General features: G+C 45.1%; 1 non-coding gene across 1 annotated transcript; it reads right to left on the reverse strand.

Moving 5' to 3' along the window:
* Positions 1–2,054: 2,054 nt before the first annotated feature.
* trnal-caa (transfer RNA leucine (anticodon CAA)) lies at positions 2,055–2,173 on the reverse strand. Its single transcript has 2 exons — positions 2,136–2,173; positions 2,055–2,089 (listed from the first exon to the last, which is right to left on the reverse strand). It is a non-coding gene; the product is annotated as a tRNA-Leu (tRNA).
* Between the last annotated feature and the right edge of the window lie 5,992 nt (positions 2,174–8,165).

Raw genomic sequence — 8,165 nt, forward strand, 5'->3', positions numbered from 1 at the left:
CCGGTTGAGGCCGTCCGCGTGTGTGCGGAACTTGGCTATCAGTTTCTGCTCAGCGACTCTGCGCTGTCGTGTTTCCCAGACAGGGCATACCTGGACAATTTTCTATTTTTTTATTCATTCAAGAGATGTGGGCTTCACTGGCTAGGCCGGTATTTATTACCCATACCTAATTGCCCTTGAGAAGGTGGTGGTGAGCTGCCTTCTTGAACTGCTTCAGTTTATTTTGTTGGGTAGATGCCTGTGTTGGAGCTATACTAGAACAGCTTGGCTAGGGGAACAGCTAGTTCTGGAGCACATGTCTTCAGCATTACTGCCAGAATGTTGTCAGGTCCCATAGGATTTGCTATGTGCATAATCTGCTGTTTCTTGACATTACGTGGAGTGAATTAAATTGATTGAAGATTTTGCACATACTTCAGCTTTGTCTTTTGCAGTCATTTGATACCCCCCCCAACTTTGAGGATAGAGAAGTTTGTAGCACCTCCCCCTCCTGACAGTTGTTTAATTATCCACCACTATTCACAACTGGATGTGGCAGGACTGCAGAGCTTTAATCTGGTCTGTTAGTTATAAGATTTCTTAGTTCTCTTTACAAGAAGCTGCTTCTGCTGTTTAACATGCACACATTTCTGTGTTGTCATATCACCCGACTGATACCTGCTACATCTGGTCCTGCTCTTAGCATCCTATACTACTCGTTAAACCAGAGTTAGTCCTCCGGTGTGTTGGTAGCGGTATCGTGAGGAATTTGCAAGGCCATGAAGTTGCAGATTATGGTAGAGTTCAACTCTACTGCTGCTGATGGCCTCGTGGTACCTCATGGATGCTCAGTTTCATAGAATCCCTACAGTGCAGAAGGAGGCCATTCAGCCCATCGAGTCCACAATGATCACAATCCCACCCAGGCTCTATTCCCGTAACCCCACATATTTACCCTGCTAATCCCCCTGACACCAGGGTCAATTTAGCATATCCAATCAACCTAACCCGCAAATCTTTGGACTGTGGGAGGAAACCGGAGCACCCGGAGGAAACCCTCGCAGACACGGGGAGAATGTGCAAACTCCACACAGACGGTGACCCGAGGCCAGAATTGAACCTGGCCCCTGGCGCTGTGAGGCAGCAGTGCTCACCACTGTGCCACTGTGCCGCCCCAATTTTGAGATGCTAGATCTGTTTTTAATCTAATCCACTTAGCACAGTGGCAGCACCCCATAACACAATCACCCAAGGCCGGAATTGAACCCGCCAGGGACTCGGGCTCATTTCCGGCCTTGGGTGACTGTGTGGAGTTTGCACTTTCTCCCTGTGTCTATGTGGGTTTCCTCCAGGTGCTCCGGTTTCCTCCCACAGTCCAAAAATGTGCATATTAGATGGATTGACCATGCTAAATTGACCCTTAGTGTGGTTAGGGGGATTAATGAAGTAAATACACGGGGTCACAGGAATGGGGCCTGGGTAGGATGCTCTGTCAGAGGATCGGTGCAGACTCGATGGCCACCTTCTCCACTGTAGGGATTCTATGATTTATCAACTGACGGAGGGCATTAACCAACATGATACTTCTATGCCAATGTTTAACCCGATACCATGTGACTTCATGGGGTCTGGAGTCAATGTTGAGGGCTCCAATGCCACTTCCTCCTGACCATATACAACTGTGCTGCCACCACTGGACAGTGGAATAATAAATACCCAGGAGGTGATTGAGGAGTTGTAGAATCATAGAATCCCTACAGTGCAGAAGGAGGCCATTCAGCCCATCGAGCCTGCACCGACCACAATCCCATCCAGGCCCTATCTCCATAACCCCACATATTAACACTGTTAATCCCCCTGACACTAAGGATTAATTTAGCATGGCCAATCAACCTAACCCACACATCTTTGGGCTGTGGGAGGAAATTGGAGCACCCGGAGGAAACCCAGGCAGACACGGGGAGAATGTGCAAACTCCACACAGACAGTCACCCGAGGCTGGAATTGAACCCGGGCTGTGGCGCTGTGAGGCAACAGTGCCAACCACTGTGCCACCGTGCCGCCCCAAATGGAAATGTCAGGAGTGGGATTTGAACCCCCGCCCCTAGAAAGGGATCAGTATTCACCAGGCTTTCACGAGGCAAGGAAGCACTCTCCTTGAGTCTGGTGCCTTAGACCACTCGGCCATCCTGACAACTTACTAATGTCTGGGACATTGGCTGAAAGTTCTGATTCTGTGCAAATGAGCATGTCAGGCTGTCACCTGATCAGTCTGTCAAACAACCTATCCAGTTTTGGCATAGATGAGAAGAACTTTGTCAGGCCGATTGGACTATGTGCACCATTGTCATGTCTGAACCCAGTGCCTGGATCAATACCAGTTTGTCTGTCCAGTTTGATCCTTATTGCATTTTTTTCTAGTGTCCAGTAGAATAAATCATACTACTGTATTGTAAACCTGAGGTTCAAAGAATATCCACAAAATATTCAAATTTTTCATGGCAAATTACAATGTTATTCACTGGTTTATAAATTGAGGGCCATCGTGTCTGGAATCGCAATTCAGATCAGTAAGATCTTTTTATCGTGAAGCTGAGATAGTCTTCAGTATGGGTGATTTTCCACACAATCAGTTTCTGATGACAGATATGGCACATAGAAAGAGGCCAAATGGACACCAGACACTGCTACGTACTTTTTCTGGGGGTGGACAGTGGAGTGGGGCAGTGAGGGGGGGTGGTGGCTGGCTGCAGTGCCATTTATTTTAAACGATTTGTGGATGAACGTTTTTCATAATATGATTCCCTTGCTTTCTCTTCCTGGACAGAGGGAGAGAGAACTTTAGTTCTGGCACGGTCCCACCAGACTGTATGAATGTTATTAGCTCACAATGATGATCAGAACTATTTGATTTAACTGTAGCCTTGCAGCTGATTGGGAAGAAAGATCGGCTTGTGCAGTAGCTGGGTATTTTACAGCATGGAACCATAATTTTGTGCAGATGCAAGTGTGAAATTTTCCCAAAATTTATTTAACTTAGAGCGTTTTACAGCTAATTAGTATATCAGCTTAGGGATGAATAATAAATGCTGACTTTCCCACATCTTGTGAATGAAGATTTTGTAATTTGATATTTCATCTTCTGTTTACATAGTTTTAATCAGCACTTTTAATTGCTGCTAACTTTTGCACAGGACTGCCTTTGTACGAGTCCGTGTTTCTTCAAAGCCCAACACTTAAGCTGTCAATCAGAGGTGTTGATGTCGGTGTCAATACTGGAGGCAACATACTACTTACCAACACTTCCAGTTTGAATGTGATGCTCCCACTTTTGTGCCCACACTTACACCTCCTACACACTTGGAATTGTTCTCCCACTCTCTATGTACAAGCTGTATTTCCCAATATGATCCCCTAGGCAATATGATTTATTCAAGCAAAACCTCGCACAAATCCCTGGTTACCATGGAAATGATAGTCTATAAAGCTTGCAACATCTAAAATAAAGTAACAAAAGAAGTTTGTAGTAATTCTCCGGATATATGCTACATGTGGTAACCTGCAATCTGTAAAAAGGCAGCGACACATTGACAGGTGGTTTGTTTACAAACAGGATAACACACCGGCCCTGAAATGCCAGCGGGGCTCTGCCAGTCCCAGTGACGCACTTTAGACCAGCCAAGCAGTTAAAAGCCTGAAGATCACCAATATCCTTATATTTTAAAATGGTTCCCTGGATCAGGGGTCCAAAGAATTAGGTTTGCTGAAACTGATGTATCGGCAACTTCGACCCCTCTTCAAACAGGCAGGCATTGGGACTTCTGATAGGTGGCATGACCAGACGGGCGTTGGAGATGTGTCCAAAGTGGCGCTTGCGAATGCCTTGCCCATGCAGATGAGGCACACTCCCACTGACACCTCAACGCCCAGTTGGGTCAGTGCTGGAGGGCAGCCTCAGGTACAATACCTATGTAGCTATAAGAATCACAGGCCTGAAAATGTTTTTTGTCAATATTATACATGGTAACTTACTAAATTTGAAGGTTGTTTTTAACGAGGACTGTGTTGGAAGAAGATGCATTAAGGACTCAATATTGTTTATGCATAGGGTAAAGTTTATTTATCAGTGTCACAAGTAGGCTTACGTTAGCACTGCAATGAAGTTACTGTGAAAATCCCCAGGTTGCCACACTCAGGCGCCTGTTCGGGTACACTGAGGGAGAATTTAGCATGGCCAGCACATCTTTCGGAGTGTGGGAGGAAACCGGAGCACCCGGAGGAAACCCATGCAGACACGGGGGGAAATGCAGACTCTGCACAGACAATGACCCAAGTCGGGAATCGAACCCGGGTCCTTGGCGTTGTGAGGCAGCCGTGCTGACCACTGTGCCACCGTGCCGCCTCTCAGTGTTACAAAGCCAGGGCCCACTTAAGTTGAGACATAAAAAAAGCATTGTGATATATTGCTTAAGTGGCTTAATCGCATATTTAAAATGCATTTTGTTATCATGTTTACAAAATATAAAATATTGCCATATTTTCATAAAACACCATCCATTTAAAATGGTAACTTACATGTGAAATATTCCCTGGATGTGATATTATTTTCAAACAGTTTTGAGGATGGGCTGGGTCATTTAAGATATAAAATCAGGTCAGCTCCGACATGCTGCCAGTAATAATCATTTCACAGAACAAACGGGGAGAACAATACCAGTCCTTCATTTGGACAGCCGAAATATGATATAACGACAGCAATGTAACACAGTCATTAGTGCTGAACAGTAAATAATAGTCTTCCACTATTAAAAATCTGACTGTTCTTCATGATTATTGTTGTTGGGGGATGGGAGCCAGCGAGTGATAGCTGTTATTTCCAAAGCAGAGCACTGTGTGGTCATGCTGTAGGAGGAAGTAGTAGCATCTGCTCTCAGCATTGGCTGTGTGTGCAGGGAGTGCAGGGGCCGCTAGCAACCTGCAGGAAGCGTTACAGACATACCCACGTTAGTGTTTTTACACTATATATTCCTTGGGCTCAGCGTTATCGGTCCTTCCCATAAACGCACCCTGCCTCTCTTTCAACCCAGACTGCCCAATACTTGGATAAACGAGAGCGTAGCCCCAGGGATAGCAAAAGGCAACCAGTACATCATATAGCTGCTGAATTGTATCAGCTGCCCACTGCATGACTCTTCCTTCAAGGGATACAAAGTGAAATAACACTTTACCGTAATGAGGTACACCCATCAATCAAACTGTAGACCTTTTCACAGTGTGTGTACAATCACTTTCTCAATGCTCATTGCTTAGGGAAAACAATAAAGATGCAACTTACCAACTGAGTAAACAGAGGCTCACCTCCACTAGCTAAGCTTCTTAAAGCTAATCTGGTTCCGACTTTTAAAATTGCAGGTAGGCTAATGTTGTTGCCGGCCTGAACACAGCTTATTCTATCCAGTTGGGGAGTGAGAACAATGCCCACCCTCACCACCCCCAACCTAATTATGTGGGATCCTGGACTTAGCCCACCGAAGCTGTGTTTTCAAAGTTACCACTCTGCAGGATGTGGGAGCACAAGGCTCCCACCCACCTGTCTTGGCTAAGCTCTGCAGTGGATAAATGGAATGAAATGACACCTGATGTTTCACATTGTACAATAATAAGCCCCCTGCTTTTCTGGGCTGCTGGCTTGTTGTTTGAGATAAATGCTGCCTGCAACCTTGCCTTATAAGCTGAACCTAGTAACACAGAATGTTAAAAGTTTAAAAATTCTGCTCAGACAAAATCCAAATTGCTTCTAGTAATGGCAAAATTAGTAACGAGCGCATTAAGTTTTGCATGCCGGTATCAATATTACTAACCCACGCCAATATTTTTAAATCAGCATTGACCACAGGGAGCAAAGCTGTGGATCAGAACCTGTAAAGCTAATATTTATTAACCTTCAGTATTTGCCTGTTACGAAACACAAAAAGGTCAGAAATGTGTTCCTTGAATGAAAGAAAAATAAATCCATCGCGTTGAGTGTGCATTCAGAACCTGACAGTATTCCCCCAGCTGCTATTCAGCCTGAAATGCTTGAGTCCAGAGATTGTAGCATACAGGCAGAAAAAGAAATGGTTACAACCAGGAAATTCTGAGCCAGAACTGCCTTATGTCTCCTTCCACCTCTTTGTATCCTTATGGTATTGAAGTCAAGACTCATTGTACCATCTGTTATCCTAATTTATTCTTGCTTAGAGTATAAAAATGGTGGAATCCTGTTAACAATCCTCAGTTTTCCAATCCTCCTGTTATCTAAACTTGATAAAGCCTAAACATCACAGATTGGATTTTACACTCCTCCCCCACCGTGTGGGGAGGGGGGGTGCTTAAAAGTGGGGGTGCATGTAAAATCTAGTAGATGGCTTTAGTTCCCATACCTACTGCCTGTTTCCAACTCTGAAATTTTACAGAGGATGGGGGAGATGTTGGTAAGTATTTTAACCACTGTAGGAGTAGGGACACACCATGCAGGAAGCCCGGCACGTTAGTTGTTCATGCTGGGGTCAGGCAAGGGCAGGGAAATTCCTATGACCCTATGTCCATCGGAGGCCAATAGCATCCAAGGTCATTTACCCCCATCTTTAATTTCCCCCCCTCCTCCCCCCACCCCCCATTCCGGCCACTTCGGAATTCCCTCCCTAACAGCACTGTGGGACTATCTACACCACATGGACTGCAGTAGTTCGCCACCACCTTCACAAGGGCAATTAAGGACGGGCAATAAATGTTGGCTTGGCCAGAGATGCCCACAGCCTGTGAAAGAATGAATACATTTTAAAACACTTGAATCTGGCTGTCAACTGCACTCATCCCCAACCCGGGATGTGCCGATGCTCCTCAGGGTGGTGGGACTGCTTGTAATCACAGTTGTGGCCACCACACCACGGCTGGTGCCTCTGGGAATACTTGGCACCTCTCCAAGATAGGCCTTCCTCCCAAGAAAGGAGTGGATGACTCACCTTAAAACAACTGCTTCTTGCTTTAAATTGTTGTGGGGCCGCTATCAGGATAATGAGCGGACTTCCCCACCCTGCCTTTTAGCCAGGAGGTGGGGGGGGCGGGGGGGGGGGCGGGGGTGGTGGGGGCGGGCAACACAGGAATGGTGGTGACCTGTTAAATCCAACCACACATTGTCGACACTTATAATACAATTAATTTCAAGTTTTGAGTTGTTCTTGTAAAAACCAGATTTGGAAATTTACCCAATAACTTGAGAAGAAATGGAAGAAGTCAGTTTATGGAGGCAGATCTTGGTACCTCATGACCAGGTTAGCAATCTTTTAAGGGTCGCATTTCAGTCACAAGGCATAGTAAATTGTGCAGATAGGAGCAGAGAGTTTCAAAGGAACAGAGACGGAGTGACTAAATTATGATGGATGGAGTTTATGCTGAGTGGGCTTTGGATATGAAAAAGACAAATCAGAATATTTTCCTCATGCTGAGGGAGTATGAGCTATGGAGATACAAAGAAATGAAAGTGCCCATTTCCACACATCACTAAAACCTAGTGCACAGGAATGGATCAAGAATAATGTTGATACTTATTTCAGAGTGGGTTGGAATATTGACACTTTAGTTGTACAGAGATTTGATTAGATCCCATCTGTGGTAATGTCATAGAGTCATAGAGGTTTACAGCATGGAAACAGGCCCTTCGGCCCAACTTGTCCATGCCACCCTTTTGTTTTTAAAACCCCTAAGCTAATCCCAATTGCCCGCATTTGGCCCGTATCCCTCTATACCCATCGTACCCATGTAACTATCTAAATGCTTTTTAAAAGATAAAATTGTACCCGCCTCTACTACTACCTCTGGCAGCTTGTTCCAGACACTCACCACCCTCTGTGGGAAAAAATTGCCCCTCTGGACACTTTTGTATCTCTCCCCTCTCACCTTAAACCTATGCTCTCTAGTTTTAGACTCCCCTACCTTTGGGAAAACATATTGACTATCTACCTTGTCTATATTATTATTTTATAGACCTCTATAAGGTCACCCCTCAGCCTCCTACGCTCCAGAGAAAAAAGTCCCAGTCTATTCAGCCTCTCCTTATGACTCAATCCATCAAGTCCCGGTAGCATCCTAGTAAATCTTTTCTGCACTCTTTCTAGTTTAATAATATTCTTTCTATAATAGGGTGG

This window comes from Mustelus asterias, chromosome 4 (genome assembly GCF_964213995.1).
Source record: "Mustelus asterias chromosome 4, sMusAst1.hap1.1, whole genome shotgun sequence".
Taxonomy (NCBI): domain Eukaryota; kingdom Metazoa; phylum Chordata; class Chondrichthyes; order Carcharhiniformes; family Triakidae; genus Mustelus; species Mustelus asterias.